General features: G+C 44.0%; 37 non-coding genes across 37 annotated transcripts; all 37 read left to right on the top strand.

Annotated features, from left to right (window-relative positions):
• Positions 1 to 242: 242 nt before the first annotated feature.
• TRNAA-UGC (transfer RNA alanine (anticodon UGC)) lies at positions 243 to 314 on the top strand. The gene has a single exon. It is a non-coding gene; the product is annotated as a tRNA-Ala (tRNA).
• A 273-nt stretch (positions 315 to 587) lies between these two features.
• On the top strand, positions 588 to 659 carry TRNAA-UGC (transfer RNA alanine (anticodon UGC)). Its single transcript has one exon. It is a non-coding gene; the product is annotated as a tRNA-Ala (tRNA).
• A 275-nt stretch (positions 660 to 934) lies between these two features.
• TRNAA-UGC (transfer RNA alanine (anticodon UGC)) lies at positions 935 to 1,006 on the top strand. Its single transcript has one exon. It is a non-coding gene; the product is annotated as a tRNA-Ala (tRNA).
• Positions 1,007 to 6,173: 5,167 nt separating this feature from the next.
• On the top strand, positions 6,174 to 6,243 carry TRNAA-UGC (transfer RNA alanine (anticodon UGC)). Its single transcript has one exon. It is a non-coding gene; the product is annotated as a tRNA-Ala (tRNA).
• Positions 6,244 to 6,516: 273 nt separating this feature from the next.
• Positions 6,517 to 6,588, top strand: TRNAA-UGC (transfer RNA alanine (anticodon UGC)). Its single transcript has one exon. It is a non-coding gene; the product is annotated as a tRNA-Ala (tRNA).
• A 273-nt stretch (positions 6,589 to 6,861) lies between these two features.
• Positions 6,862 to 6,934, top strand: TRNAA-UGC (transfer RNA alanine (anticodon UGC)). The gene has a single exon. It is a non-coding gene; the product is annotated as a tRNA-Ala (tRNA).
• A 278-nt stretch (positions 6,935 to 7,212) lies between these two features.
• Positions 7,213 to 7,284, top strand: TRNAA-UGC (transfer RNA alanine (anticodon UGC)). The gene has a single exon. It is a non-coding gene; the product is annotated as a tRNA-Ala (tRNA).
• A 274-nt stretch (positions 7,285 to 7,558) lies between these two features.
• TRNAA-UGC (transfer RNA alanine (anticodon UGC)) lies at positions 7,559 to 7,630 on the top strand. Its single transcript has one exon. It is a non-coding gene; the product is annotated as a tRNA-Ala (tRNA).
• A 274-nt stretch (positions 7,631 to 7,904) lies between these two features.
• Positions 7,905 to 7,977, top strand: TRNAA-UGC (transfer RNA alanine (anticodon UGC)). The gene has a single exon. It is a non-coding gene; the product is annotated as a tRNA-Ala (tRNA).
• A 274-nt stretch (positions 7,978 to 8,251) lies between these two features.
• Positions 8,252 to 8,323, top strand: TRNAA-UGC (transfer RNA alanine (anticodon UGC)). Its single transcript has one exon. It is a non-coding gene; the product is annotated as a tRNA-Ala (tRNA).
• Positions 8,324 to 8,597: 274 nt separating this feature from the next.
• Positions 8,598 to 8,669, top strand: TRNAA-UGC (transfer RNA alanine (anticodon UGC)). The gene has a single exon. It is a non-coding gene; the product is annotated as a tRNA-Ala (tRNA).
• Positions 8,670 to 9,289: 620 nt separating this feature from the next.
• On the top strand, positions 9,290 to 9,361 carry TRNAA-UGC (transfer RNA alanine (anticodon UGC)). Its single transcript has one exon. It is a non-coding gene; the product is annotated as a tRNA-Ala (tRNA).
• A 274-nt stretch (positions 9,362 to 9,635) lies between these two features.
• Positions 9,636 to 9,707, top strand: TRNAA-UGC (transfer RNA alanine (anticodon UGC)). The gene has a single exon. It is a non-coding gene; the product is annotated as a tRNA-Ala (tRNA).
• Positions 9,708 to 9,981: 274 nt separating this feature from the next.
• TRNAA-UGC (transfer RNA alanine (anticodon UGC)) lies at positions 9,982 to 10,053 on the top strand. Its single transcript has one exon. It is a non-coding gene; the product is annotated as a tRNA-Ala (tRNA).
• A 274-nt stretch (positions 10,054 to 10,327) lies between these two features.
• TRNAA-UGC (transfer RNA alanine (anticodon UGC)) lies at positions 10,328 to 10,399 on the top strand. The gene has a single exon. It is a non-coding gene; the product is annotated as a tRNA-Ala (tRNA).
• A 274-nt stretch (positions 10,400 to 10,673) lies between these two features.
• Positions 10,674 to 10,745, top strand: TRNAA-UGC (transfer RNA alanine (anticodon UGC)). The gene has a single exon. It is a non-coding gene; the product is annotated as a tRNA-Ala (tRNA).
• Positions 10,746 to 15,959: 5,214 nt separating this feature from the next.
• TRNAA-UGC (transfer RNA alanine (anticodon UGC)) lies at positions 15,960 to 16,030 on the top strand. Its single transcript has one exon. It is a non-coding gene; the product is annotated as a tRNA-Ala (tRNA).
• A 274-nt stretch (positions 16,031 to 16,304) lies between these two features.
• Positions 16,305 to 16,377, top strand: TRNAA-UGC (transfer RNA alanine (anticodon UGC)). The gene has a single exon. It is a non-coding gene; the product is annotated as a tRNA-Ala (tRNA).
• A 274-nt stretch (positions 16,378 to 16,651) lies between these two features.
• On the top strand, positions 16,652 to 16,723 carry TRNAA-UGC (transfer RNA alanine (anticodon UGC)). The gene has a single exon. It is a non-coding gene; the product is annotated as a tRNA-Ala (tRNA).
• A 274-nt stretch (positions 16,724 to 16,997) lies between these two features.
• On the top strand, positions 16,998 to 17,069 carry TRNAA-UGC (transfer RNA alanine (anticodon UGC)). Its single transcript has one exon. It is a non-coding gene; the product is annotated as a tRNA-Ala (tRNA).
• A 969-nt stretch (positions 17,070 to 18,038) lies between these two features.
• Positions 18,039 to 18,110, top strand: TRNAA-UGC (transfer RNA alanine (anticodon UGC)). The gene has a single exon. It is a non-coding gene; the product is annotated as a tRNA-Ala (tRNA).
• Positions 18,111 to 18,725: 615 nt separating this feature from the next.
• On the top strand, positions 18,726 to 18,797 carry TRNAA-UGC (transfer RNA alanine (anticodon UGC)). Its single transcript has one exon. It is a non-coding gene; the product is annotated as a tRNA-Ala (tRNA).
• A 274-nt stretch (positions 18,798 to 19,071) lies between these two features.
• Positions 19,072 to 19,143, top strand: TRNAA-UGC (transfer RNA alanine (anticodon UGC)). Its single transcript has one exon. It is a non-coding gene; the product is annotated as a tRNA-Ala (tRNA).
• Positions 19,144 to 19,764: 621 nt separating this feature from the next.
• TRNAA-UGC (transfer RNA alanine (anticodon UGC)) lies at positions 19,765 to 19,836 on the top strand. Its single transcript has one exon. It is a non-coding gene; the product is annotated as a tRNA-Ala (tRNA).
• A 274-nt stretch (positions 19,837 to 20,110) lies between these two features.
• TRNAA-UGC (transfer RNA alanine (anticodon UGC)) lies at positions 20,111 to 20,183 on the top strand. Its single transcript has one exon. It is a non-coding gene; the product is annotated as a tRNA-Ala (tRNA).
• Positions 20,184 to 20,456: 273 nt separating this feature from the next.
• On the top strand, positions 20,457 to 20,528 carry TRNAA-UGC (transfer RNA alanine (anticodon UGC)). The gene has a single exon. It is a non-coding gene; the product is annotated as a tRNA-Ala (tRNA).
• A 273-nt stretch (positions 20,529 to 20,801) lies between these two features.
• On the top strand, positions 20,802 to 20,873 carry TRNAA-UGC (transfer RNA alanine (anticodon UGC)). The gene has a single exon. It is a non-coding gene; the product is annotated as a tRNA-Ala (tRNA).
• A 2,003-nt stretch (positions 20,874 to 22,876) lies between these two features.
• On the top strand, positions 22,877 to 22,948 carry TRNAA-UGC (transfer RNA alanine (anticodon UGC)). Its single transcript has one exon. It is a non-coding gene; the product is annotated as a tRNA-Ala (tRNA).
• Positions 22,949 to 23,222: 274 nt separating this feature from the next.
• TRNAA-UGC (transfer RNA alanine (anticodon UGC)) lies at positions 23,223 to 23,294 on the top strand. Its single transcript has one exon. It is a non-coding gene; the product is annotated as a tRNA-Ala (tRNA).
• Positions 23,295 to 23,568: 274 nt separating this feature from the next.
• TRNAA-UGC (transfer RNA alanine (anticodon UGC)) lies at positions 23,569 to 23,640 on the top strand. The gene has a single exon. It is a non-coding gene; the product is annotated as a tRNA-Ala (tRNA).
• Positions 23,641 to 23,914: 274 nt separating this feature from the next.
• On the top strand, positions 23,915 to 23,986 carry TRNAA-UGC (transfer RNA alanine (anticodon UGC)). Its single transcript has one exon. It is a non-coding gene; the product is annotated as a tRNA-Ala (tRNA).
• Positions 23,987 to 24,260: 274 nt separating this feature from the next.
• On the top strand, positions 24,261 to 24,332 carry TRNAA-UGC (transfer RNA alanine (anticodon UGC)). Its single transcript has one exon. It is a non-coding gene; the product is annotated as a tRNA-Ala (tRNA).
• A 615-nt stretch (positions 24,333 to 24,947) lies between these two features.
• TRNAA-UGC (transfer RNA alanine (anticodon UGC)) lies at positions 24,948 to 25,019 on the top strand. Its single transcript has one exon. It is a non-coding gene; the product is annotated as a tRNA-Ala (tRNA).
• A 621-nt stretch (positions 25,020 to 25,640) lies between these two features.
• TRNAA-UGC (transfer RNA alanine (anticodon UGC)) lies at positions 25,641 to 25,712 on the top strand. The gene has a single exon. It is a non-coding gene; the product is annotated as a tRNA-Ala (tRNA).
• Positions 25,713 to 25,985: 273 nt separating this feature from the next.
• Positions 25,986 to 26,058, top strand: TRNAA-UGC (transfer RNA alanine (anticodon UGC)). Its single transcript has one exon. It is a non-coding gene; the product is annotated as a tRNA-Ala (tRNA).
• A 273-nt stretch (positions 26,059 to 26,331) lies between these two features.
• TRNAA-UGC (transfer RNA alanine (anticodon UGC)) lies at positions 26,332 to 26,403 on the top strand. The gene has a single exon. It is a non-coding gene; the product is annotated as a tRNA-Ala (tRNA).
• A 273-nt stretch (positions 26,404 to 26,676) lies between these two features.
• TRNAA-UGC (transfer RNA alanine (anticodon UGC)) lies at positions 26,677 to 26,748 on the top strand. The gene has a single exon. It is a non-coding gene; the product is annotated as a tRNA-Ala (tRNA).
• Positions 26,749 to 27,671: the final 923 nt, after the last annotated feature.

Genomic DNA, 27,671 nt, shown 5'->3' with positions numbered 1-27,671 from the left:
ATATTGCCTGTTGAAATACTACGGCACCACGAGTTACCGGTGCGCATAACATTAAATACATTTTGTTGAACAGCGCTGCCATTTTCTTTGACTAAAAAATATGAGGCTTACCTCAATGATGAAAAAACTGTATCAGGGGGCAATGACGAGATGATTTTGTTTATTTCAACTAATTGATAATTTATTGTTAGAACAAGCTGATGAGCACCAAGAAACTCGTTAATGAGTGCTCTAAAGGTAACGGAAGTGTAGCTCAGTGGTGGAGCACTCGCTTTGCATGTGAGAAGTCCCGGGTTCAAACCCCGGCACCTCCAAATCGCTCTCGACTTTAGCGGTATCTGTTTTGATTGCCTGTTGTAATACTACGGCATCACGAGTTACCGGTGCGCATATCATGAAATACATTTCATCGAACAGCGCTGCCTGTTTCCTTGGCTATAGAAATATGCGGCTTTCCTCAATGATGAAAAAACTGTATCAGGCGGCAATGACGAGATGATTTTGTTTATTTCAACTAATGTATAATTTATTGTTAGAACAAGCTGATGAGCACCAAGAAACTTGTTAATGAGTGCTCCAGATGTAACGGGGGTGTAGCTCAGTGGTAGAGCGCTCGCTTTGCATGTGAGAAGTCCCGGATTCAAACCCCGGCACCTCCAAAGCGCTCTCGACTCTAGCGGTATCTTTTTTTTATTGCCTTTTGTAATACTACGGCACCACGAGTTACTGGTGCGCATATCATGAAATACATTTCATCGAACAGCGCTGCCATTTTCTTTGACTATAGAAATATGCGGCTTTCCTCAATGATGAAAAAACTGCATCAGGTGGCAATGACGAGATGATTTTGTTTATTTCAACTAATTGATTAATTCATTGTTAGAACAAGCTGATGAGCACCAAGAAACTTGTTAATGAGTGCTCCAGATGTAACGGGGGTGTAGCTCAGTGGTAAAGCGCTCGCTTTGCATGTGAGAAGTCCCGGGTTCAAACCCCGGCACCTCCAAATCGCTCTCGACTTTAGCGGATCTTTTTATATTGCCTGTTGAAATACTACGGCACCACGAGTTACCGGTGCGCATAACATTAAATACATTTTGTTGAACAGCGCTGCCTATTTCTTTGACTATAGAAATGTGCGGCTTTCCTCAATGATGAAAAAACTGTATCAGGCGGCAATGACGAGATGGTTTTGTTTATTTCAACTAATTGATTAATTTATTGTTAGAACAAGCTGATGAGCACCAAGAAACTCGTTAATGAGTGCTCCAGATGTAACGGGGGTGTAGCTCAGTGCATTCTTTCGCCGGCACTCGCACGCGTCGGACGCAGGAATCATGGGCTCCCGCGGAGCGGCAAAGACGGTCCTTGGTGGCCGCGGAAACAGCATTACAAACGAAAGTAACAAGGATTATGAGATCATCTTGCCGAATTTGCCAACAGGACGTATTGTTGTGAACACAGTGTTTTTGCACGGTGATATTCGTGTGAGGCCTTTCAAGGTCGAAGATTTCCGAGACGCTCTGGACAAGGAACGACTGCTTCCCGACGTGGTTGCATTGGGCGCCTACCAGATCAACCATGTGTGGGCCGTGACCTTTAACAGCCAGGAGGCGACGAAACGGATGACTGATCTGAAAGAACTACAGGTCAAAGGACGCCGCTGCCTCGTTATCGACCCTCAGGAGCGGAAGGTGAGGCTGCGGCTTCACTGGCTGTTACACGGCGTTTCGGACGAAGTTGTCCGCACGGCGTTGGCAGCGTTCGGGAAAGTTACAGAAGTGACCCGGGAACGCTGGCGTGTGGAAGGAGTTAATGAGAAGAACTCGACGACCCGCACCGTTTTCATCAAGCTGAAAAGCGGTATGAAAGTCGAGGACCTGCCTCATCAGATACGAGTCGCCGGTGAGTTAGCCTTAGTGGTAGCCCCAGGTCGGCCTATGCAATGCCTGCGTTGCAGCGGAACAGGACATGTGCGTCGCGAGTGTAAGGTGCCTCGGTGCTCGCGCTGCCGGCGTTTCGGGCATGGAGACGCGGAATGCGTCCGTTCGTACGCCGCAGTGACCGCGTCAGCGGAGGCCGAAGATGCGTCGAAGCACATTATGGACGTGACAGAGGCAGAGGACGCGGCTGAAGGTTGCGGAGATCAAGTCGCAGAAAATTTGAACTGCACATCTGCAACATCAGTAGACGAATCTACACCGGCACCTGTTGACACTCAACCAGGTTCTGCAGCTGTATCGACCGATACAGCTGACAATGCGGTGACAGACGCAGGCTGTGAAGTAGACGGAGCGTCTGCCTATGCGTCGGAGCAAGGCCAAGTTGTCGATGGTGCCTCCTGTAGCGTTGGTCTCGACACGAAGATAGAAGGAAACACGTGCAACGCCAACCGCGTCTCTTGGCCCAGCGGTGCCGTTTCAGCCATTAAAAGACCATTGGAAGACCCTGTGAAGACGGCAGACAAGAACAGTGCAAGTAGCGTGGAAGAACCACCGGCCAAGACCCCGACTGGCAGACGCACCAGCATGAGAGCAAGAGCTGGTGGCACCACGGACAAAAAAGCTGTAAACAATTCTCTTCTACTGTGCAGTGAAACCGGGCGGTCGGACGGTCCTGGAGGCGTCTAGCGTAGTGCTAGACGTGCAAGGTAAGCGCCATGCTCCGGGCCTAACTCCTCCACATGGTTGTAATGGCGCCTCAAGTATCATTTAGCTTCGCCAAGTTGAATGTTAGAGGCTTGGCTTCAAAGAAGAAGCAAAGCCAAGTCTACCGGTTGTTATTGGAAGAAAATCTGGATGTGCTTGCAGTGCAGGAGACGAAAGTTGAAGGCGAGGAGGAGACTGGGAGCATGGTGCTTAAGTTTACATCACGGTATTTTGCCACTGTGAGCCAGGCCATAGGCACGTCAGGGGGCTGTGTTCTTTTTGTTAGAAAACTGCGAGGATTAGTCATAGAAAATGTCTTTTCTTGCTCTTCAGGCCGAGTAGTATGGTGTGATATTGTTTATTGTGACACTGAATGGCGCATTATATGTGTTTATGCTCCAACTATTGGCCAGGAAAGATCGGTTTTTTTTTTCCAATTTACGACAACATATGTGTACTGGTAGGAAACTCTTATTGGTTGGTGATTTCAACTGTGTCTTGAATGAAAGTGATAGATCAAGCAGGCGCAACGTTAAAGATAGAAGCAGTGATGTTCTGGCACAGGTGATTCTTGAACACGAATTAGTAGATGTTGCGGAGTGTTTGCATAGCTCCCGAGATGTGAAGTATACCCACTTTCAAGGCACAAGTAATGCCCGATTGGATCGACTTTACCTTACTGCAGATGCTATAACCCAGTGTAGCAGTTATAATGTTGTCCCTGTTTCCTTTTCCGATCACTGTCTTGTAAAATGCAATATCGGGTCAAAAAAAGAAAGGAACGCCTTTTCTTGGGAACAGTGGAAAATGAACTCTAACCTCTTGAAGGATGAATCGTTTAGCGCATCAGTTATTAAAGAAATAAGTAATATTAACAAAGAGTGTATGGGCAAAATAGGAGAAGAATGGGAGCTATTCAAGCAGCGAATCAAAATAAAAGCAATAGAGAGATCTAGCGTTTTATCTTTTGAATCTAAGAAGAATGAGAAAGAGCTTAGACGAACACTTGAGAGACTAACAGCTCTTGAATGTGAAAAACCTGGAGTATATGGTGACGATTTGCGGAGTATTAAAGAGAGGATAGAGGTATATGAGGAGGAACGCTATCGCGGAGCGCTAGTGCGAGCCAGAGCAGCATCAATGACTGTGGATGATCGCCCGACGAAGCGAGCGCTTGGATTAGAGAAGAGTCATGCCAGACGAAATCACATAGATGCCATTGAAGTCAACGGTATCGAAGTTTCGGACAATGAGAGCATAGGACGAGCATTTGGCAAACACTACGAAGGACTCTTCGCTGCCACGCCCATTGATTCAGAGGAATTTAAGCAGGAGTTCCTTAGCAGAATGCCGAAGTTGTCAGATAACACCAAATCAGCTTTAGAGCTATCTATAACGCCGACGGAAGTAGAAAGGGCTATAGATAAAATGAATCCTGGTAAATCTCCAGGGCCGGACGGGCTTAGTGCTTCGTTTTATAAGGAGTTCAAAAATGAATTATCCCAAGTACTTGCAGATGTCTTCAATCAAGCTTATAAACTTAATGTCCTCCCTAGGTCCTTTAGTGAAGCACATACAGTTTTGATACCTACGACAGAACACTCGGAGAAGTTAAAATTAGTTTCTTCGTATAGACCGATATCACTAACTAATTGTGATTACAAAATTTTAATGAAAGTACTAGCACGGCGACTTCAAGGGGTAGTCAAAGAATTAGTAGGGCCTCACCAAACATGTGGGATTATGGGTCGCTCCATTGTGACTAATATACACAAGATGCGCTGTGTGCTCGAGTGTAGCGATGCCAATCAAGTAGGGGTAGCCATTCTACAGATTGATCTCGAGAAAGCTTTTGATTGTGTTTCCCACAACCTTCTGCTTTCCATTCTTGACCATGTCAACGTTGGTTTTGTAATCAGAGATGGAGTATCTATGGCATACCGGAACTGCACAACCCGACTGGTAATCAATAAGACGCTAGGAGATACAATTAACATAAAGCGTTCTGTTCGCCAGGGCTGCCCGCTGAGCCCCCTACTTTTCAGTTTATATATAGAATCTTTGTGCTTAGCAATAGCTCAAAACAGTTGCATTCGTGGCTATAGATTACAAGAGTCCGAAGTTAAAATTTTGGCATATGCCGACGATGTGGCTGTTTGTTGTATCGATCAAGATAGTGTTACCACTACCATCAGTGTGGTTAAAAGGTTCGGCAAGGCAACTGGCAGTCTAGTAAACTGGGGAAAGTGTCTGGGTTTCTGGCATGGAGAGTGGTCATCAAAATCAGACTATTTTGCCAATGTTAAATGGGTGACCACACCTGTCAAGTACTTAGGGGTGCCACTGAAATTTTATAAAGATAATGAGAACTACTGGCAAGAACAAGCGAAAGAAATCCGGACGAAAGCTAATAGATGCAACGGTACTCATCTGTCAGTGTTTGCTAGGGCGAATGTCTGTAATCTTTTCTTTGCCTCAAAACTTTGGTATGTGATGCAAGTATTGCATTGTTCAAGGGCAAACATACAGAAGTTCCATCGTATCTTCGCAGTGTTCGTGTGGGCTTCGAACTGGGAGAGATGCAGTCGAACTAATCTGTTTCGAAAAGTGAAACACGGAGGGCTTGGTTTAACACACCTTTTCATACGCCAAGTCGTAAATAGGTTCTTTTTTTTTCGCTACACAAGGGACCGTTTCTTACGTACAGTGTGCCAAATGAGACTGACGCGGGCTTTACCTGGATATGTGGTTAGCACGCATGACATGACCGGTGCTGTGCGCGGGTATCTTAAAGAGGTTATTCTAAGTGTACGGTTTTTATCTGTTAGATTTTCCAATGAATATTTGTTTTCAGTGACTCGAAAGAAGTTGTACAAAGATGTATGCGATGTTGTTTTACCTGCACCGCTGTACCGTGCCATGTACGCTGGAGGTGAAGGGAAAGATGTGCTTAAAAGAGTGAAGAGGATGCAAGTGGCTCCTGGCGCGAAGTCTTTCTTTTTCAAGCTGCACACAGGTACACTATCAGTCAGGACATTTCAAGCAGACCGTGGTTTTTGCTTACCTTGGGGGACAAATTGCCTTATCTGTAAAAAACCGGAAAATATTGACCATGTTTTCTTACATTGTTGGGAAGGAGTATATTTTTGGGATGTACTTCAAAGGACGTTACAGAAAGAATTACCTTTAAATCCATATGGTATAAGATTTCTGCCAATAGTGGACGAAGAGGGAATGCCTTTTGATTTGATTATGCTATGTGGACTTCACTGTTTATGGCGGGCCCGTATGGCGGGTTTCTATCGCGATCAGGATGCACGGCCTGCACGAATGTATTTCCGTGAATGTATGGCCAAGTATGTTGAACTGCAGAAAACTCAGGAGATTTTACCTGAGTGGTTGTCGAGGGTGGAGCCCTTGGGAGCACTTAAAGAGTTTCAAGTTTCTGTCGGACTGTTACTGCTTGTTTTTGTTCTGCTTGTGGTTTGATGTATGCGCCTGTAAACAGGCAATAAAGCAAAAAAAGGGTGTAGCTCAGTGGTAGAGCGCTCGCTTTGCATGCGAGAAGTTCCGGGTTCAATCCCCGGCACATCCAAAGCGCTCTCGACTTTAGCGGTATCTTTTTTTATTGCCTGTTGTAATACTACGGCACCACGAGTTACCGGTGCGCATATCATAAAATACATTTCATAAAACAGCGCTGCCATTTTCTTTGACTATAGAAATATGCGGCTTTCCTCAATGATGAAAAAACTGTATCAGCCGGCAATGACGAGATGATTTTGTTTATTTCAATAATTGATTACTTTATTGTTTGAACAAGGTGATGAGCACCAAGAAACTCGTTAATAAGTGCTCCAGATGTACCGGGGGTGTAGCTCAGCGGTAGAGCGCTCGCTTTGCATGTGAGAAATCTCGGGTTCAATCCCCGGCACCTCCAAAGCGCTCTCGAATTTAGCGGTATCTTTTTTATTGCCTGTTGTAATACTACGGCACCACGAGTTACCGGTGCGCATATCATGAAATACATTTCATCGAACAGCGCTGCCATTTTCTTTGACTATAGAAATATGCGGCTTTCCTCAATGATAAAAAAACTGTATCACGCAGCAATGACGAGATGGTTTTGTCTATTTCAACTACTGAATTATTTTATTGTTGGAACAAGCTGATGAGCACCTAGAAACTCGTTAATGAGTGCTCCAGATGTAACGGGGGTGTAGCTCAGTGGTGGAGCGCTCGCTTTGCATGTGAGAAGTCCCGGGTTTCAATCCCCGGCACCTCCAAAGCGCTCTCGACTTTAGCGGTATCTTTTTTGATTGCCTGTTGTAATACTACGGCACCACGAGTTACTGGTGCGCATATCATGAAATACAATCCATCGAACAGCGCTGCCATTTCCTTTGACTACTGGAATATGCATGCGGCTTTCCTCAATGATGAAAAAACTGCATCAGGCGGCAATGACGAGATGATTTTGTTTATTTGAACTAATGGATTAATTCATTGTTAGAACAAGCTGATGAGCACCAAGAAACTCGTTAATGTGTGCTCCAGATGTAACGGGGGTGTAGCTCAGTGGTAGAGCGCTCGCTTTGCATGTGAGAAGTCCCGGGTTTTATCCCCGGCACCTCCAAAGCGCTCTCGACTTTAGCGGTATCTTTTTTGATATCCTGTTGTAATACTACGGCACCACGAGTTACCGGTGCGCATATCATGAAATACATTTCATCGAACAGCGCTGCCATTTTCTTTGACTATAGAAATATGCGGCTTTCCTTAATGATGAAAAAACTGCATCAGGCGGCAATGACGAGATGATTTTGTTTATTTGAACTAATTGATTAATTCATTGTTAGAACAAGCTGATGAGCACCAAGAAACTTGTTAATGAGTGCTCCAGATGTAACGGGGGTGTAGCTCAGTGGTAGAGCGCTCGCTTTGCATGTGAGAAGTCCCGGGTTTTATCCCCGGCACCTCCAAAGCGCTCTCGACTTTAGCGGTATCTTTTTTGATATCCTGTTGTAATACTACGGCACCACGAGTTACCGGTGCGCATATCATGAAATACATTTCATCGAACAGCGCTGCCATTTTCTTTGACTATAGAAATATGCGGCTTTCCTCAATGATAAAAAAACTGTATCACGCAGCAATGACGAGATGGTTTTGTCTATTTCAACTACTGAATTATTTTATTGTTGGAACAAGCTGATGAGCACCTAGAAACTCGTTAATGAGTGCTCCAGATGTAACGGGGGTGTAGCTCAGTGGTGGAGCGCTCGCTTTGCATGTGAGAAGTCCCGGGTTTCAATCCCCGGCACCTCCAAAGCGCTCTCGACTTTAGCGGTATCTTTTTTGATTGCCTGTTGTAATACTACGGCACCACGAGTTACTGGTGCGCATATCATGAAATACAATCCATCGAACAGCGCTGCCATTTCCTTTGACTATAGGAATATGCGGCTTTCCTCAATGATGAAAAAACTGCATCAGGCGGCAATGACGAGATGATTTTGTTTATTTGAACTAATGGATTAATTCATTGTTAGAACAAGCTGATGAGCACCAAGAAACTCGTTAATGTGTGCTCCAGATGTAACGGGGGTGTAGCTCAGTGGTAGAGCGCTCGCTTTGCATGTGAGAAGTCCCGGGTTTTATCCCCGGCACCTCCAAAGCGCTCTCGACTTTAGCGGTATCTTTTTTGATATCCTGTTGTAATACTACGGCACCACGAGTTACCGGTGCGCATATCATGAAATACATTTCATCGAACAGCGCTGCCATTTTCTTTGACTATAGAAATATGCGGCTTTCCTTAATGATGAAAAAACTGCATCAGGCGGCAATGACGAGATGATTTTGTTTATTTGAACTAATTGATTAATTCATTGTTAGAACAAGCTGATGAGCACCAAGAAACTTGTTAATGAGTGCTCCAGATGTAACGGGGGTGTAGCTCAGTGGTAGAGCGCTCGCTTTGCATGTGAGAAGTCCCGGGTTTTATCCCCGGCACCTCCAAAGCGCTCTCGACTTTAGCGGTATCTTTTTTGATATCCTGTTGTAATACTACGGCACCACGAGTTACCGGTGCGCATATCATGAAATACATTTCATCGAACAGCGCTGCCATTTTCTTTGACTATAGAATTATGCGGCTTTCCTTAATGATGAAAAAACTGCATCAGGCGGCAATGACGAGATGATTTTGTTTATTTGAACTAATTGATTAATTCATTGTTAGAACAAGCTGATGAGCACCAAGAAACTTGTTAATGAGTGCTCCAGATGTAACGGGGGTGTAGCTCAGTGGTAGAGCGCTCGCTTTGCATGTGAGAAGTCCCGGGTTTTATCCCCGACACCTCCAAAGCGCTCTCGACTTTAGCGGTATCTTTTTTGATATCCTGTTGTAATACTACGGCACCACGAGTTACCGGTGCGCATATCATGAAATACATTTCATCGAACAGCGCTGCCATTTTCTTTGACTATAGAAATATGCGGCTTTCCTTAATGATGAAAAAACTGCATCAGGCGGCAATGACGAGATGATTTTGTTTATTTGAACTAATTGATTATTTCATTGTTAGAACAAGCTGATGAGCACCAAGAAACTTGTTAATGAGTGCTCCAGATGTAACGGGGGTGTAGCTCAGTGGTAGAGCGCTCGCTTTGCATGTGAGAAGTCCCGGGTTTTATCCCCGGCACCTCCAAAGCGCTCTCGACTTTAGCGGTATCTTTTTTGATATCCTGTTGTAATACTACGGCACCACGAGTTACCGGTGCGCATAACATGAAACACATTTCATCGAACACCGCTGCCACTTTCTTTGACTATAGAGATAAGCGGCTTTTCTCAATGATGAAAAAACTGTATCAGGAGGCAATGCCGAGATGATTTTGTTTATTTCAACTAATTGATTAATTTATTGTTTGAACAAGCTGATGAGCACCAAGAAACTCGTTAATGAGTGCTCCAAAAGTAACGGGGGTGTAGCTCAGCGGTAGAGCGCTCGCTTTGCATGTGAGAAGTTCCGGGTTCAAACCCCGGCACCTCCAAATCGCTCTCGACTTTAGCGGTATCTTTTTATATTGCCTGTTGAAATACTACGGCACCACGAGTTACTGGTGCGCATAACATTAAATACATTTTGTTGAACAGCGCTGCCACTTTCTTTGACTATAGAAATATACGGCTTTCCTCAATGATGAAAAAACTGTATCAGCCGGCAATGACGAGATGATTTTGTTTATTTCAACTAATTGATTACTTTATTGTTTGAACAAGCTGATGAGCACCAAGAAACTCGTTAATGAGCGCTCCAGATGTAACGGGGGTGTAGCTCAGTGGTAGAGCGCTCGCTTTGCATGTGAGAAGCCCCGGGTTCAAACCCCGGCACCTCCAAATCGCTCTCGACTTTAGCGGTATCTTTTTTGATATCCTGTTGTAATACTACGGCACCACGAGTTACCGGTGCGCATAACATTAAATACATTTTGTTGAACAGCGCTGCCATTTTTTTTGACTAAAGAAATATGCGGCTTACCTCAATGATGAAAAAACTGTATACGGGGGCAATGACGAGATGATTTTGTTTTTTTCAACTAATTGATTAATTTATTGTTTGAACAAGCTGATGAGCACCAAGAAACTCGTTAATGAGTGCTCTAAAGGTAACGGGGGTGTAGCTCAGTGGTAGAGTGCTCGCTTTGCATGTGAGAAGTCCCGGGTTCAAACCCCGGCACCTCCAAATCGCTCTCGACTTTAGCGGTATCTTTTTATATTGCCTGTTGAAATACTACGGCACCACGAGTTACCGGTGCGCATAACATTAAATACATTTTGTTGAACAGCGCTGCCATTTTCTTTGACTAAAGAAATATGCGGCTTACCTCAATGATGAAAAAACTGTATCAGCCGGCAATGACGAGTAGATTTTGTTTATTTCAACTAATTGATTACTTTATTGTTTGAACAAGCTGATGAGCACCAAGAAACTCGTTAATGAGTGCTCTAAAGGTAACGGAAGTGTAGCTCAGTGGTAGAGCGCTCGCTTTGCATGTGAGAAGTCCCGTGTTCAAACCCCGGCACCTCCAAATTGCTCTCGACTTTAGCGGTATCTTTCTATATTGCCTGTTGAAATACTACGGCACCACGAGTTACCGGTGCGCATAACATTAAATACATTTTGTTGAACAGCGCTGCCATTTTCTTTGACTATAGAAATATACGGCTTTCCTCAATGATAAAAAAACTGTATCAGCCGGCAATGACGAGATGATTTTGTTTATTTCAACTAATTGATTACTTTATTGTTAGAACAAGCTGATGAGCACCAAGAAACTCGTTAATGGGTGCTCCAGATGTAACGGGGGTGTAGCTCAGTGGATTCTTTCGTCGGCACTCACGCGCGTCGGACGCAAGAATCATGTGCTCCGTAGGAGCGGCGTTTGCGGCAGATACTAGCTGCGGAAATAGGTCTTTTGATGACGATAAGGAATATCAAGTTGTGTTGCCAACCCTTCCTACAGGACGAATTGTTTTAAATACGGTTTTTCTGCACGCTGACGTACGAGCCCGACCTTATCGAGTGGAAGATTTCCGTGACACCTTGGCCAGCCTGCGACTGCTCCCCGAAGTGGTTGCTTTGGGGGCATATAGGATGAGCCACGTGTGGGCGGTAACGTTCAAGAACAGGGACGCTGTCAAGACGATTCTATCGCAAGGCGATATCAAGGTAAAAAATTGTCGCTGTCTTGTCATTGATCCGGCAAACCAGGATGTGCGTATGAAAGTACACTGGCTGCTGCACAATGTTCTCGATGAGGATGTGCGACGTGCTTTCGAGCCGTACGGCCAAGTGGTTGACGTCAACAGAGAGAGGTGGCGTGTAAACGGCATCAGCGAAAAAGGCTCCACTACCCGTATTGTGACACTTCGGTTGAAAGTGGGCGTCAAAATTGAAGACCTGCCTCACCAAGTGAACGTAAGCGGTGAGCAAGCTTTGGTGGTTGTTCCGGGCAGAGCGCCAGTGTGCTTACGCTGTCGAGCAAACGGGCACATACGGCGAGATTGCCGTGTGCCACGCTGTGGTGCCTGCCGAAGATTTGGCCACGAGGAGAACGACTGCACGTTGTCTAATGCCAGCGTCACCGAACCTCCGAGTGGCAACGACCACGCAGAGCTGTTAATGGATGAGCATGAAGCTGAAGAGGCAGCGAGCGCGACTGCGAGGAAGGAAGAGGTGACCCCAGAATTGGTGAAACTGAGCAGGCCTAGTAGGATGGACAATGAAAAGGTCGAGAACAAGGCATCCGAACCAGAGCCAGAAAAACCGATAACGACAGACAAGCCAGAACAGCACCTGCCGACTGTGAAGGCTCCCAGCGACGCAGACACACTGCAAGACGACATGGAAATCAGCGACAACGCAGGCAGTGGACTAGCTGGAAAGCGACCAAGAGACATTGTTGGGGAAGACTTCACTACCTCCGGAGACGTTGGTCGAGAAGAACCACCAGCAAAAACCATAGGAATGAGGCGACCAACGTTGAAGCCACGGCCGAACTTGCAGACTAATCCACGGGCGGAGGCCAGACAGCCTTCGCAAAAGCTTCCTGGGGCTTGAGTTTTTTTGTGCCTTTTTTCCGGATGGAAAGTAACCCGTAAGTGAGCGGAGTTTACGCACACCATGCCTCTGTAAAACCTGGACCGATTGCCGCAAAATTTTCAGTAAAACTAAAGCCGTTTTTTAGAAACGTTCACCTAAAGTAAACACTGTGTTTTGTACTCCCTTCCCTAAACAAAAATCATGGCTTTCAATATAGAGTCAGCCTTACGCGTCGCAACTTTTAACGTTAGAGGTTTACGCTCGAAGAGGCGACAGTATCAGTTACGTCGTTTGTTTCTTGAAAATGACGTTGATATCGCCGCTGTGCAGGAAACGAAAATTGAATCTGAAGAACAGATGGACACCATATTTTTGAACTTCCGCTCCAGATACAATATATGTGTGAGTCATTCTGTAGATACTTCAGGCGGATGTCTTCTATTTATAAGGAACACAGTTGGCATTGTCGAAAAAAGTGTACACAGTGATAATGAAGGGCGATTAATTCCATGTGATTTTCTTCTTTCCGGCATTAGTTGGCGCGTTGTGTGCGTATATGCGCCAAATAGACAACAAGATAGGAAAATATTCTTCGAAAGTCTCGATACGTATCTATCATGCGAGAAGGCAGTTATAATTCTAGGCGATTTCAACTGTGCGTGTAATGCCGAAGACAGGGCATGTGAAAACTTTGTACGTGACTCTAGTGCCTTGGTATTGGATTCAATGACGCGTGAGCGGAACTTGGACGACGTGGGCTATGTACTGGCGCAGGGTACTCGCTATACGCATTACCAGCTCAACAGTAGAGCTAGACTTGACAGAGCATACGTGTTTACGTCCCTGCTTCCTATGTGCCAGGGCTACGCAGTGAAGAATGTTTCATTTAGTGACCATAGTCTAGTAATGTTCACCATTAATAAAAAAGAAAAGCCCAAATTCAATTGGGGACTCTGGAAGGTAAATGAAAAGCTACTCGAGGATGAGAAGTTTGTAGAAAATGCTGAAAAGGAAATAAAAGAAGTGGCGAAAGGTGACGCAAGTAGTTCAATTTACACATGGGAGTGCTTCAAGGAAAAAGTAAAAATAGAAGCAATTGGAAAATCAGTGTCAATAAAACGCACTAACCTGAAAAAAGAATGACAACTGCAATGTGAGCTTGATTTTTTGCTATGTCAAGAATGCGCGCAACCAGGGGAGCGCAGTAAAGAAATAAGAAGAGTGAAACAAGAATTAGAAGCCGTAGATACCGAAAGGTACAGAGGAGCGGTGGTACGCGCACGCGCAGGAAGATTATGGTGTGGCGAGGCTCCCACAAAACGTGCCGTCACAGATGAAAAGAGCTACGCGACAAGAAACGAGATAAGGGCGATAGAACACAAAAATGAAGTCACCACAGATAAAACCGAGATTGAGCACGCGTTTGTGGAATATTTCCAAGAACTGTTGGGAGGCGTCAGAGCGGACACGAGTACGTATAGTCGGCGTTTCTTGTCACTTATGCCGAAGCTTGAGGATGACGTAAAAGCGAGACTAGAAGCACCCATCTCGGTCAGAGAAATCGAAATCACCATTGAAAAAATGAAAAACGGTAAAACACCCGGTCCAGATGGACTAGGTGTAGCATTCTATAAGAAATTTAAAAATCTTGTGGCAGAAGCTTTGTGGAATGTGTTCGATGAGGCATACGAGAGGAAAGAGTTGCCAATATCTTTTCGGAGAACACACATCGTGTTAATCCCAAAAACTGAAGATCCCAGGAAACAGCTGTCCGTCACATCCTACAGACCCATAACCCTAGCGAATGTTGACTACAAAATATTCATGGGTGTTTTGGCCAGGCGAATTCAAACAGTGATTACAAAAATAGTTGGACCACATCGGACTTGTGGCATAAAAGGCAGAACAATTATGACGAACATTCATATAGCCCGAAATATGTTAGAATGCTGCGAGGAGTTTGACGGTAAAGTAGCTATGCTACAAATCGATCTCGAGAAGGCATTTGACCGCGTGAACAATGACATACTTTTCAGCATTCTTGACTATGTCAATATAGGGTCTGTGGTGTTGGAAGGGGTCCGAATGGCGTACACGGGATGCACTACAAAAATTGTAATAAACAAACAGCTTAGTGATAATATACAAGTTTTATCGAGTGTAAAACAAGGGTGCCCTGCATCAGCACTGCTTTTTGCTATCTATTTAGAACCTCTATGCCAGAAAGTGATACAGAATGATCAGGTGCGGGGGTTTCATTTGATGTCTGCAGAGGTCAAAATACTTAGTTACGCCGACGATATTGCTGTGTTCTGCGAAGATCGGGAGAGTATTAGAGAAGCACTAAACGATGTGAAATTCTTCTGTGATTGCACTGATAGTAGAGTCAACTGGAGTAAATGTCTTGGAATATGGCACGGAAATTGGCAGAACACACCATCAATATTTGAAAGCATTACATGGAAGGTTATACCTGACAAGTACTTAGGGGTACCTCTCCAACACTACAGAGACACAACAGAATATTGGAAACAAGAGACAGCAACTAAGAGACAAGACAAAAACGTGGGGTGGGCGCGATTTCTCAATGTTTACGAGGTCAACAGTGAGCAACATATTTCTTATTTCACGAGTATGGTATGTTTTACAAGTTCTATTCATGCCACGTGTTGCTGTACAAAAGCTACACAGAGTGATCGCAGTGTTTATCTGGGCGTCCACGTGGGAAAGGACAAGCCGAACAAATCTGTTCCGTTCTGTGAAAAGTGGGGGGCTTGGTCTTGTACACTTGTTCCTGAGACAGATAGTATCTAGGTTTGTTTTTTTACGAGATCAAGATGATCGTTTTTTGAGAACATTGATACATGTGCGGCTGTCCCATTTTTTGCCTGATTTCATTGTAACCACTGTCAATGGGGTGACAAAAAGACCTAAGGGGTACATGAAAGAAGTGATTGCTGCTGTGGAAATATTGAGAGTGCGATTTTCGATGGAGTATCTCTCTAGGGTTTCGCGAAAGAGACTGTACAAGGACCTTGTAGAAACCATGTTGCCAGAGCCTCTGTATAGAACATTGTACCCTAATGGGCCCGGGGATGACGTCTTGAAAAGAGTGAAAAAAAGATGCCAATTAGACCATCAATGAAGACATTATTTTTCAAACTTCACAGCGGCACACTCCCTACCAATCCATGGCTCCGAGAAAAAAGGAATATTCGTCCCGTCAGTTGATTGCATTATCTGCAGAAAACTTGAGACAGTTGACCACATCTTTCTAGACTGTACCGATGCAGTCTTTCTCTGGGACATCCTTCAAAGGACCCTGAAGAAAGAGCTGCCAGTTACACAGTATGGCATCCGTTTTTTGCCAGTCATAAATGTAGGCGGTGTGCCCTACGATATGTTCATGGTATTGGTTCTTCACAGTGTGTGGCGAACACGGATGGCAGTGCGAAACGTAGACGTGAATCCCCGGCCCGCTCGAGAGTACTTCATAGAAAGTGTACAGTATTTGATGACTGCATACGAGGCACAAGATAAGCCAGAGTGGTTGCCATGTTTAGATAAGTTGGTCGGCATAAAGCGTCTGCCTTTTTAACCCCCATGTGCTGGAAGATGTGACAGCACTTTTACACGTGACACTGCACTGTATTCTTATATTGATTTGTACTGTTTGCGAAGCAGGCAATAAAGAAAAAAAGGGGTGTAGCTCAGTGGTAGAGCGCTCGTTTTGCATGTGAGAAGTCCCGGGTTCAAGCCCCGGCACCTACGAATCGCTCTCGACTTTAGCGGTATCATTTTTTATTGCCTGTTGTAATACTACGGCACCACGAGTTACCGGTGCGCATATCATGAAATACAATTCATCGAACAGCGCTGCCTATTTCTTTGACTATAGAAATATGCGGCTTTTCTCAATAATGAAAAAACTGTATCAGGCAGCAATGACGAGATGATTTTGTTTATTTCAACTAATTGATTAATTTATTGTTTGAACAAGCTGATGAGCACCATTAAACTTGTTAATGAGTGCTCTAAAGGTAACGGAAGTGTAGCTCAGTGGTGGAGCGCTCGCTTTGCATGTGAGAAGTCCCGGGTTTCAATCCCCGGCACCTCCAAAGCGCTCTCGACTTTAGCGGTATCTTTTTTGATTGCCTGTTGTAATACTACGGCACCACGAGTTACCGGTGCGCATATCATGAAATACAATTCATCAAACAGCGCTGCCATTTTCTTTGACTATAGAGATAAGCGGCTTTACTCAATGATGAAAAAACTGTATCAGGCACCAATGACGAGATGATTTTGTTTATTTCAACTATTGAATTATTTTATTGTTAGAACAAGCTGATGAGCACCAAGAAACTCGTTAATGGGTGCTCCAGATGTAACGGGGGTGTAGCTCAGTTGTAGAGCGCTCGCTTTGCATGTGAGAAGTCCCGGGTTCAATCCCCGGCACCTCCAAAGCGCTCTCGACTTTAGCGGTATCTTTTTTGATTGCCTGTTGTAATACTACGGCACCACGAGTTACCGGTGCGCATATCATGAAATACAATTCATCAAACAGCGCTGCCATTTTCTTTGACTATACAAATGTGCGGCTTTCCTCAATGATGAAAAAACTGTATCAGCCGGCAATGACAAGATGATTTTGTTTATTTTAACTAATTGATTACTTTATTGTTTGAACAAGCTGATGAGCACCAAGAAACTCGTTAATGAGTGCTCCAGATGTAACGGGGGTGTAGCTCAGTGGTAGAGCGCTCGCTTTGCATGTGAGAAGTCCCGGGTTCAATCCCCGGCACCTTCAAAGTGCTCTCGACTTTAGCGGTATCTTTTTTGATTGCCTGTTGTAATACTACGGCACCACGAGTTACCGGTGCGCATATCATGAAATACATTTCATCGAACAGCGCTGCCTATTTCTTTGACTATAGTAATATGCGGCTTTCCTCAATGATGAAAAAACTGTATCCCGCGGCAATGACGAGATATGGTTTTGTTTATTTCAACTAATTGATTAATTTATTGTTAGAACAAGCTGATGAGCACCAAGAAACTCGTTAATGAGTGCTCTAAAGGTAACAGAAGTGTAGCTCAGTGGTGGAGTGCTCGCTTTGCATGTGAGAAGTCCCGGGTTTCAATCCCCGGCACCTCCAAAGCGCTCTCGACTTTAGCGGTATCTTTTTTGATTGCCTGTTGTAATACTACGGCACCACGAGTTACCGGTGCGCATATCATGAAATACATTTCATCGAACAGCGCTGCCTATTTCTTTGACTATAGAAATATGCGGCTTTTCTCAATAATGAAAAAACTGTATCAGGCAGCAATGACGAGATGATTTTGTTTATTTAAACTAATTGATTACTTTATTGTTTGAACAAGGTGATGAGCACCAAGAAACTTGTTAATGAGTGCTCCAGATGTAACGGGGGTGTAGCTCAGCGGAAGAGCGCTCGCTTTGCATGTGAGAATTCTCGGGTTCAATATCCGGCACCTCCAAAGCGCTCTCGACTTTAGCGGTATCTTTTTTTATTGCCTGTTGTAATACTACGACACCACGAGTTACCGGTGCGCATATCATGAAATACATTTCATCAAACAGCGCTGCCATTTTCTTTGACTATAGAAATTTACGGCTTTCCTCAATGATTCAAAAACTGTATCAGCCGGCAATGACGAGATGATTTTGTTTATTTCAACTAATTGATTACTTTATTGTTTGAACAAGCTGATGAGCACCAAGAATCTCGATAATGAGTGCTCCAGATGTAATGGGGGTGTAGCTCAGACGTAGAGCGCTCGCTTTGCATGTGAGAAGTCCCGGGTTCAATCCCCGGCACCTCCAAAGCACTCTCGACTTTACCGATCTTTTTTTATTGCCTGTTGTAATACTACGGCACCACGAGTTACCGGTGCGCATATCATGAAATACATTTCGTCGAACAGCGCTGCCATTTTCTTTGACTATAGAAATATGCGGCTTTCCTCAATGATGAAAAACTGTATCAGGCAGCAATGACGAGATGATTTTGTTTATTTCAACTATTGAATTTTTTATTGTTAGAACAAGCTGATGAGCACCAAGAAACTCGTTAATGAGTGCTCCAAATGTAACGGGGGTGAAGCTCAGTGGTAGAGCGCTCGCTTTGCATATGAGAAGTCCCGGGTTCCATCCCCGGCACCTACGAAGCGCTCTCGACTTTAGCGGTATCTTTTTTGATTGCCTGTTGTAATACTACGGCACCACGAGTTACCGGTGCGCATATTATGAAATACATTTCATCGAACAGCACTGCATTTTCTTTGATTATAGAGATAAGCGGCTTTCCTCAATGATGAAAAAACTGTATCAGCCGGCAATGACGAGATGATTTTGTTTATTTCAACTATTTGATTACTTTATTGTTTGAACAAGCTGATGAGCACCAAGAAACTCGTTAATGAGTGCTCCAGATGTAATGGGGGTGTAGCTCAGTAGTAGAGCGCTCGCTTTGCATGTGAGAAGTCCCGGGTTCAATCCCCGGCACCTCCAAAGCGCTCTCGACTTTAGCGGTATCTTTTTTGATTGCCTGTTGTAATACTACGGCACCACGAGTTACCGGTGCGCATATCATGAAATACATTTCATCGAACAGCGCTGCCATTTTCTTTGACTATAGAGATAAGCGGCTTTCCTCAATGATGAAAAAACTGTATCAGGCACCAATGACGAGATGATTTTGTTTATTTCAACTATTGAATTATTTTATTGTTAGAACAAGCTGATGAGCACCAAGAAACTCGGTAATGAGTGCTCCAAATGTAACGGGGGTGAAGCTCAGTGGTAGAGCGCTCGCTTTGCATGTGAGAAGTCCCGGGTTCCATCCCCGGCACCTCCAAAGCGCTCTCGACTTTAGCGGTATCTTTTTTGATTGCCTGTTGTAATACTACGGCACCACGAGTTACCGGTGCGCATAACATTAAATACATTTTGTTGAACAGCGCTGCCATTTTCTTTGACTAAAGAAATATGCGGCTTGCCTCAATGATGAAAAAACTGTATCAGGGGGCAATGACGAGATGATTTTGTTTATTTCAACTAATTGATTAATTTATTGTTTGAACAAGCTGATGACCACCAAGAAACTCGTTAATGAGTGCTCTAAAGGTAACGGAAGTGTAGCTCAGTGCTGGAGCGCTCGCTTTGCATGTGAGAAGTCCCGGGTTTCAATCCCCGGCACCTCCAAAGCGCTCTCGACTTTAGCGGTATCTTTTTTGATTGCCTGTTGTAATACTACGGCCCCACGAGTTACCGGTGCGCATATCATGAAATACATTTCATCGAACAGCGCTGCCTATTTCTTTGACTATAGAAATATGCGGCTTTCCTCAATGATGAAAAAACTGTATCAGGCGGCATTGACGAGATGGTTTTGTTTATTTCAACTAATTGATTAATTTATTGTTAAAACAAGCTGATGAGCACCAAGAAACTCGTTAATGAGTGCTCCAGATGTAACGGGGGTGTAGCTCAGTGGTAGAGCGCTCGCTTTGCATGTGAGAAGTCCCGGGTTCCATCCCCGGCACCTCCGAATCGCTCTCGACTTTAGCGGTATCTTTTTTTATTGCCTGTTGTAATACTACGGCACCACGAGTTACCGGTGCGCATAACATTAAATACATTTTGTTGAACAGCGCTGCCATTTTCTTTGACTAAAGAAATATGCGGCTTGCCTCAATGATGAAAAAAATGTATCAGGGGGCAATGACGAGATGATTTTGTTTATTTCAACTAATTGATTAATTTATTGTTTGAACAAGCTGATGACCACCAAGAAACTCGTTAATGAGTGCTCTAAAGGTAACGGAAGTGTAGCTCAGTGGTGGAGCGCTCGCTTTGCATGTGAGAAGTCCCGGGTTTCAATCCCCGGCACCTCCAAAGCGCTCTCGACTTTAGCGGTATCTTTTTTGATTGCCTGTTGTAATACTACGGCACCACGAGTTACCGGTGCGCATATCATGAAATACATTTCATCGAACAGCGCTGCCTATTTCTTTGACTATAGAAATATGCGGCTTTCCTCAATGATGAAAAACTGTATCAGGCGGCAATGACGAGATGAATTTGTTTATTTCAACTAATTGATTAATTTATTGTTAAAACAAGCTGATGAGCACCAAGAAACTCGTTAATGAGTGCTCCAGATGTAACGGGGGTGTAGCTCAGTGGTAGAGCGCTCGCTTTGCGTGTGAGAAGTCCCGGGTTCAATCCCCGGCACCTCCAAAGCGCTCTCGACTTTAGCGGTATCTTTTTTGATTGCCTGTTGTAATACTACGGCACCACGAGTTACCGGTGCGCATATCATGAAATACATTTCATCGAACAGCGCTGCCTATTTCTTTGACTATAGTAATATGCGGCTTTCCTCAATGATGAAAAAGTGTATCAGGTGGCAATGACGAGATGAATTTGTTTATTTCAACTAATTGATTAATTTATTGTTAAAACAAGCTGATGAGCACCAAGAAACTCGTTAATGAGTGCTCCAGATGTAACGGGGGTGTAGCTCAGTGGTAGAGCGCTCGCTTTGCATGTGAGAAGTCCCGGGTTCCATCCCCGGCACCTCCGAATCGCTCTCGACTTTAGCGGTATCTTTTTTTATTGCCTGTTGTAATACTACGGCACCACGAGTTACCGGTGCGCATAACATTAAATACATTTTGTTGAACAGCGCTGCCATTTTCTTTGACTTAAGAAATATGCGGCTTGCCTCAATGATGAAAAAACTGTATCAGGGGGCAATGACGAGATGATTTTGTTTATTTCAACTAATTGATTAATTTATTGTTTGAACAAGCTGATGACCACCAAGAAACTCGTTAATGAGTGCTCCAGATGTAACGGGGGTGTAGCTCAGCGGAAGAGCGCTCGCTTTGCATGTGAGAATTCTCGGGTTCAATATCCGGCACCTCCAAAGCGCTCTCGACTTTAGCGGTATCTTTTTTGATTGCCTGTTGTAATACTACGGCACCACGAGTTACCGGTGCGCATATCATGAAATACATTTCATCGAACAGCGCTGCCTATTTCTTTGACTATAGTAATATGCGGCTTTCCTCAATGATGAAAAAACTGTATCACGCGGCAATGACGAGATATGGTTTTGTTTATTTCAACTAATTGATTAATTTATTGTTAGAACAAGCTGATGAGCACCAAGAAACTCGTTAATGAGTGCTCTAAAGGTAACAGAAGTGTAGCTCAGTGGTGGAGCGCTCGCTTTGCATGTGAGAAGTCCCGGGTTTCAATCCCCGGCACCTCCAAAGCGCTCTCGACTTTAGCGGTATCTTTTTTGATTGCCTGTTGTAATACTACGGCACCACGAGTTACCGGTGCGCATATCATGAAATACATTTCATCGAACAGCGCTGCCTATTTCTTTGACTATAGAAATATGCGGCTTTTCTCAATAATGAAAAAACTGTATCAGGCAGCAATGACGAGATGATTTTGTTTATTTAAACTAATTGATTACTTTATTGTTTGAACAAGGTGATGAGCACCAAGAAACTTGTTAATGAGTGCTCCAGATGTAACGGGGGTGTAGCTCAGCGGAAGAGCGCTCGCTTTGCATGTGAGAATTCTCGGGTTCAATATCCGGCACCTCCAAAGCGCTCTCGACTTTAGCGGTATCTTTTTTTATTGCCTGTTGTAATACTACGACACCACGAGTTACCGGTGCGCATATCATGAAATACATTTCATCAAACAGCGCTGCCATTTTCTTTGACTATAGAAATTTACGGCTTTCCTCAATGATTAAAAAACTGTATCAGCCGGCAATGACGAGATGATTTTGTTTATTTCAACTAATTGATTACTTTATTGTTTGAACAAGCTGATGAGCACCAAGAAACTCGATAATGAGTGCTCCAGATGTAATGGGGGTGTAGCGCAGACGTAGAGCGCTCGCTTTGCATGTGAGAAGTCCCGGGTTCAATCCCCGGCACCTCCAAAGCACTCTCGACTTTACCGATCTTTTTTTATTGCCTGTTGTAATACTACGGCACCACGAGTTACCGGTGCGCATATCATGAAATACATTTCGTCGAACAGCGCTGCCATTTTCTTTGACTATAGAAATATGCGGCTTTCCTCAATGATGAAAAACTGTATCAGGCAGCAATGACGAGATGATTTTGTTTATTTCAACTATTGAATTTTTTTATTGTTAGAACAAGCTGATGAGCACCAAGAAACTCGTTAATGAGTGCTCCAAATGTAACGGGGGTGAAGCTCAGTGGTAGAGCGCTCGCTTTGCATATGAGAAGTCCCGGGTTCCATCCCCGGCACCTCCAAAGCGCTCTCGACTTTAGCGGTATCTTTTTTGATTGCCTGTTGTAATACTACGGCACCACGAGTTACCGGTGCGCATATTATGAAATACATTTCATCGAACAGCGCTGCATTTTCTTTGACTATAGAGATAAGCGGCTTTCCTCAATGATGAAAAAACTGTATCAGCCGGCAATGACGAGATGATTTTGTTTATTTCAACTATTTGATTACTTTATTGTTTGAACAAGCTGATGAGCACCAAGAAACTCGTTAATGAGTGCTCCAGATGTAATGGGGGTGTAGCTCAGTAGTAGAGCGCTCGCTTTGCATGTGAGAAGTCCCGGGTTCAATCCCCGGCACCTCCAAAGCGCTCTCGACTTTAGCGGTATCTTTTTTGATTGCCTGTTGTAATACTACGGCACCACGAGTTACCGGTGCGCATATCATGAAATACATTTCATCGAACAGCGCTGCCATTTTCTTTGACTATAGAGATAAGCGGCTTTCCTCAATGATGAAAAAACTGTATCAGGCACCAATGACGAGATGATTTTGTTTATTTCAACTATTGAATTATTTTATTGTTAGAACAAGCTGATGAGCACCAAGAAACTCGGTAATGAGTGCTCCAAATGTAACGGGGGTGAAGCTCAGTGGTAGAGCGCTCGCTTTGCATGTGAGAAGTCCCGGGTTCCATCCCCGGCACCTCCAAAGCGCTCTCGACTTTAGCGGTATCTTTTTTGATTGCCTGTTGTAATACTACGGCACCACGAGTTACCGGTGCGCATATCATGAAATACATTTCATCGAACAGCGCTGCCTATTTCTTTGACTATAGAAATATGCGGCTTTCCTCAATGATGAAAAAACTGTATCAGGCGGCATTGACGAGATGGTTTTGTTTATTTCAACTAATTGATTAATTTATTGTTTGAACATGCTGATGACCACCAAGAAACTCGTTAATGAGTGCTCTAAAGGTAACGGAAGTGTAGCTCAGTGGTGGAGCGCTCGCTTTGCATGTGAGAAGTCCCGGGTTCCATCCCCGGCACCTCCAAAGCGCTCTCGACTTTAGCGGTATCTTTTTTGATTGCCTGTTGTAATACTACGGCACCACGAGTTACCGGTGCGCATATCATGAAATACATTTCATCGAACAGCGCTGCCATTTTCTTTGACTATAGAGATAAGCGGCTTTCCTCAATGATGAAAAAACTGTATCAGGCACCAATGACGAGATGATTTTGTTTATTTCAACTATTGAATTATTTTATTGTTAGAACAAGCTGATGAGCACCAAGAAACTCGGTAATGAGTGCTCCAAATGTAACGGGGGTGAAGCTCAGTGGTAGAGCGCTCGCTTTGCATGTGAGAAGTCCCGGGTTCAAACACCGGCACCTCCAAAGCGCTCTCGACTTTAGCGGTATCTTTTTTTATTGCCTGTTGTAATACTACGACACCACGAGTTACCGGTGCGCATATCATGAAATACATTTCATCAAACAGCGCTGCCATTTTCTTTGACTATAGAAATTTACGGCTTTCCTCAATGATTCAAAAACTGTATCAGCCGGCAATGACGAGATGATTTTGTTTATTTCAACTAATTGATTACTTTATTGTTTGAACAAGCTGATGAGCACCAAGAAACTCGATAATGAGTGCTCCAGATGTAATGGGGGTGTAGCTCAGACGTAGAGCGCTCGCTTTGCATGTGAGAAGTCCCGGGTTCAATCCCCGGCACCTCCAAAGCACTCTCGACTTTACCGATCTTTTTTTATTGCCTGTTGTAATACTACGGCACCACGAGTTACCGGTGCGCATATCATGAAATACATTTCGTCGAACAGCGCTGCCATTTTCTTTGACTATAGAAATATGCGGCTTTCCTCAATGATGAAAAACTGTATCAGGCAGCAATGACGAGATGATTTTGTTTATTTCAACTATTGAATTTTTTATTGTTAGAACAAGCTGATGAGCACCAAGAAACTCGTTAATGAGTGCTCCAAATGTAACGGGGGTGAAGCTCAGTGGTAGAGCGCTCGCTTTGCATATGAGAAGTCCCGGGTTCCATCCCCGGCACCTCCGAAGCGCTCTCGACTTTAGCGGTATCTTTTTTGATTGCCTGTTGTAATACTACGGCACCACGAGTTACCGGTGCGCATATTATGAAATACATTTCATCGAACAGCACTGCATTTTCTTTGACTATAGAGATAAGCGGCTTTCCTCAATGATGAAAAAACTGTATCAGCCGGCAATGACGAGATGATTTTGTTTATTTCAACTATTTGATTACTTTATTGTTTGAACAAGCTGATGAGCACCAAGAAACTCGTTAATGAGTGCTCCAGATGTAATGGGGGTGTAGCTCAGTAGTAGAGCGCTCGCTTTGCATGTGAGAAGTCCCGGGTTCAATCCCCGGCACCTCCAAAGCGCTCTCGACTTTAGCGGTATCTTTTTTGATTGCCTGTTGTACTACTACGGCACCACGAGTTACCGGTGCGCATATCATGAAATACATTTCATCGAACAGCGCTGCCATTTTCTTTGACTATAGAGATATGCGGCTTGCCTCAATGATGAAAAAACTGTATCAGGGGGCAATGACGAGATGATTTTGTTTATTTCAACTAATTGATTAATTTATTGTTTGAACAAGCTGATGACCACCAAGAAACTCGTTAATGAGTGCTCTAAAGGTAACGGAAGTGTAGCTCAGTGCTGAAGCGCTCGCTTTGCATGTGAGAAGTCCCGGGTTTCAATCCCCGGCACCTCCAAAGCGCTCTCGACTTTAGCGGTATCTTTTTTGATTGCCTGTTGTAATACTACGGCCCCACGAGTTACCGGTGCGCATATCATGAAATACATTTCATCGAACAGCGCTGCCTATTTCTTTGACTATAGAAATATGCGGCTTTCCTCAATGATGAAAAAACTGTATCAGGCGGCATTGACGAGATGGTTTTGTTTATTTCAACTAATTGATTAATTTATTGTTAAAACAAGCTGATGAGCACCAAGAAACTCGTTAATGAGTGCTCCAGATGTAACGGGGGTGTAGCTCAGTGGTAGAGCGCTCGCTTTGCATGTGAGAAGTCCCGGGTTCCATCCCCGGCACCTCCGAATCGCTCTCGACTTTAGCGGTATCTTTTTTTATTGCCTGTTGTAATACTACGGCACCACGAGTTACCGGTGCGCATAACATTAAATACATTTTGTTGAACAGCGCTGCCATTTTCTTTGACTAAAGAAATATGCGGCTTGCCTCAATGATGAAAAAACTGTATCAGGGGGCAATGACGAGATGATTTTGTTTATTTCAACTAATTGATAATTTATTGTTTGAACAAGCTGATGACCACCAAGAAACTCGTTAATGAGTGCTCTAAAGGTAACGGAAGTGTAGCTCAGTGGTGGAGCGCTCGCTTTGCATGTGAGAAGTCCCGGGTTTCAATCCCCGGCACCTCCAAAGCGCTCTCGACTTTAGCGGTATCTTTTTTGATTGCCTGTTGTAATACTACGGCACCACGAGTTACCGGTGCGCATATTATGAAATACATTTCATCGAACAGCGCTGCCTATTTCTTTGACTATAGAAATATGCGGCTTTCCTCAATGATGAAAAACTGTATCAGGCGGCAATGACGAGATGAATTTGTTTATTTCAACTAATTGATTAATTTATTGTTAAAACAAGCTGATGAGCACCAAGAAACTCGTTAATGAGTGCTCCAGATGTAACGGGGGTGTAGCTCAGTGGTAGAGCGCTCGCTTTGCGTGTGAGAAGTCCCGGGTTCAATCCCCGGCACCTCCAAAGCGCTCTCGACTTTAGCGGTATCTTTTTTGATTGCCTGTTGTAATACTACGGCACCACGAGTTACCGGTGCGCATATCATGAAATACATTTCATCGAACAGCGCTGCCTATTTCTTTGACTATAGTAATATGCGGCTTTCCTCAATGATGAAAAAGTGTATCAGGTGGCAATGACGAGATGAATTTGTTTATTTCAACTAATTGATTAATTTATTGTTAAAACAAGCTGATGAGCACCAAGAAACTCGTTAATGAGTGCTCCAGATGTAACGGGGGTGTAGCTCAGTGGTAGAGCGCTCGCTTTGCATGTGAGAAGTCCCGGGTTCCATCCCCGGCACCTCCGAATCGCTCTCGACTTTAGCGGTATCTTTTTTTATTGCCTGTTGTAATACTACGGCACCACGAGTTACCGGTGCGCATAACATTAAATACATTTTGTTGAACAGCGCTGCCATTTTCTTTGACTTAAGAAATATGCGGCTTGCCTCAATGATGAAAAAACTGTATCAGGGGGCAATGACGAGATGATTTTGTTTATTTCAACTAATTGATTAATTTATTGTTTGAACAAGCTGATGACCACCAAGAAACTCGTTAATGAGTGCTCCAGATGTAACGGGGGTGTAGCTCAGCGGAAGAGCGCTCGCTTTGCATGTGAGAATTCTCGGGTTCAATATCCGGCACCTCCAAAGCGCTCTCGACTTTAGCGGTATCTTTTTTGATTGCCTGTTGTAATACTACGGCACCACGAGTTACCGGTGCGCATATCATGAAATACATTTCATCGAACAGCGCTGCCTATTTCTTTGACTATAGTAATATGCGGCTTTCCTCAATGATGAAAAAACTGTATCACGCGGCAATGACGAGATATGGTTTCGTTTATTTCAACTAATTGATTAATTTATTGTTAGAACAAGCTGATGAGCACCAAGAAACTCGTTAAGGAGTGCTCTAAAGGTAACAGAAGTGTAGCTCAGTGGTGGAGCGCTCGCTTTGCATGTGAGAAGTCCCGGATTTCAATCCCCGGCACCTCCAAAGCGCTCTCGACTTTAGCGGTATCTTTTTTGATTGCCTGTTGTAATACTACGGCACCACGAGTTACCGGTGCGCATATCATGAAATACATTTCATCGAACAGCGCTGCCTATTTCTTTGACTATAGAAATATGCGGCTTTTCTCAATAATGAAAAAACTGTATCAGGCAGCAATGACGAGATGATTTTGTTTATTTAAACTAATTGATTACTTTATTGTTTGAACAA

Source organism: Rhipicephalus microplus, chromosome 3 (assembly GCF_043290135.1).
Source record: "Rhipicephalus microplus isolate Deutch F79 chromosome 3, USDA_Rmic, whole genome shotgun sequence".
NCBI lineage: Eukaryota > Metazoa > Arthropoda > Arachnida > Ixodida > Ixodidae > Rhipicephalus > Rhipicephalus microplus.
The sequence above is the reverse complement of the archived record's forward strand: the minus strand, read 5'-3'. Positions and strand labels throughout refer to the sequence as shown.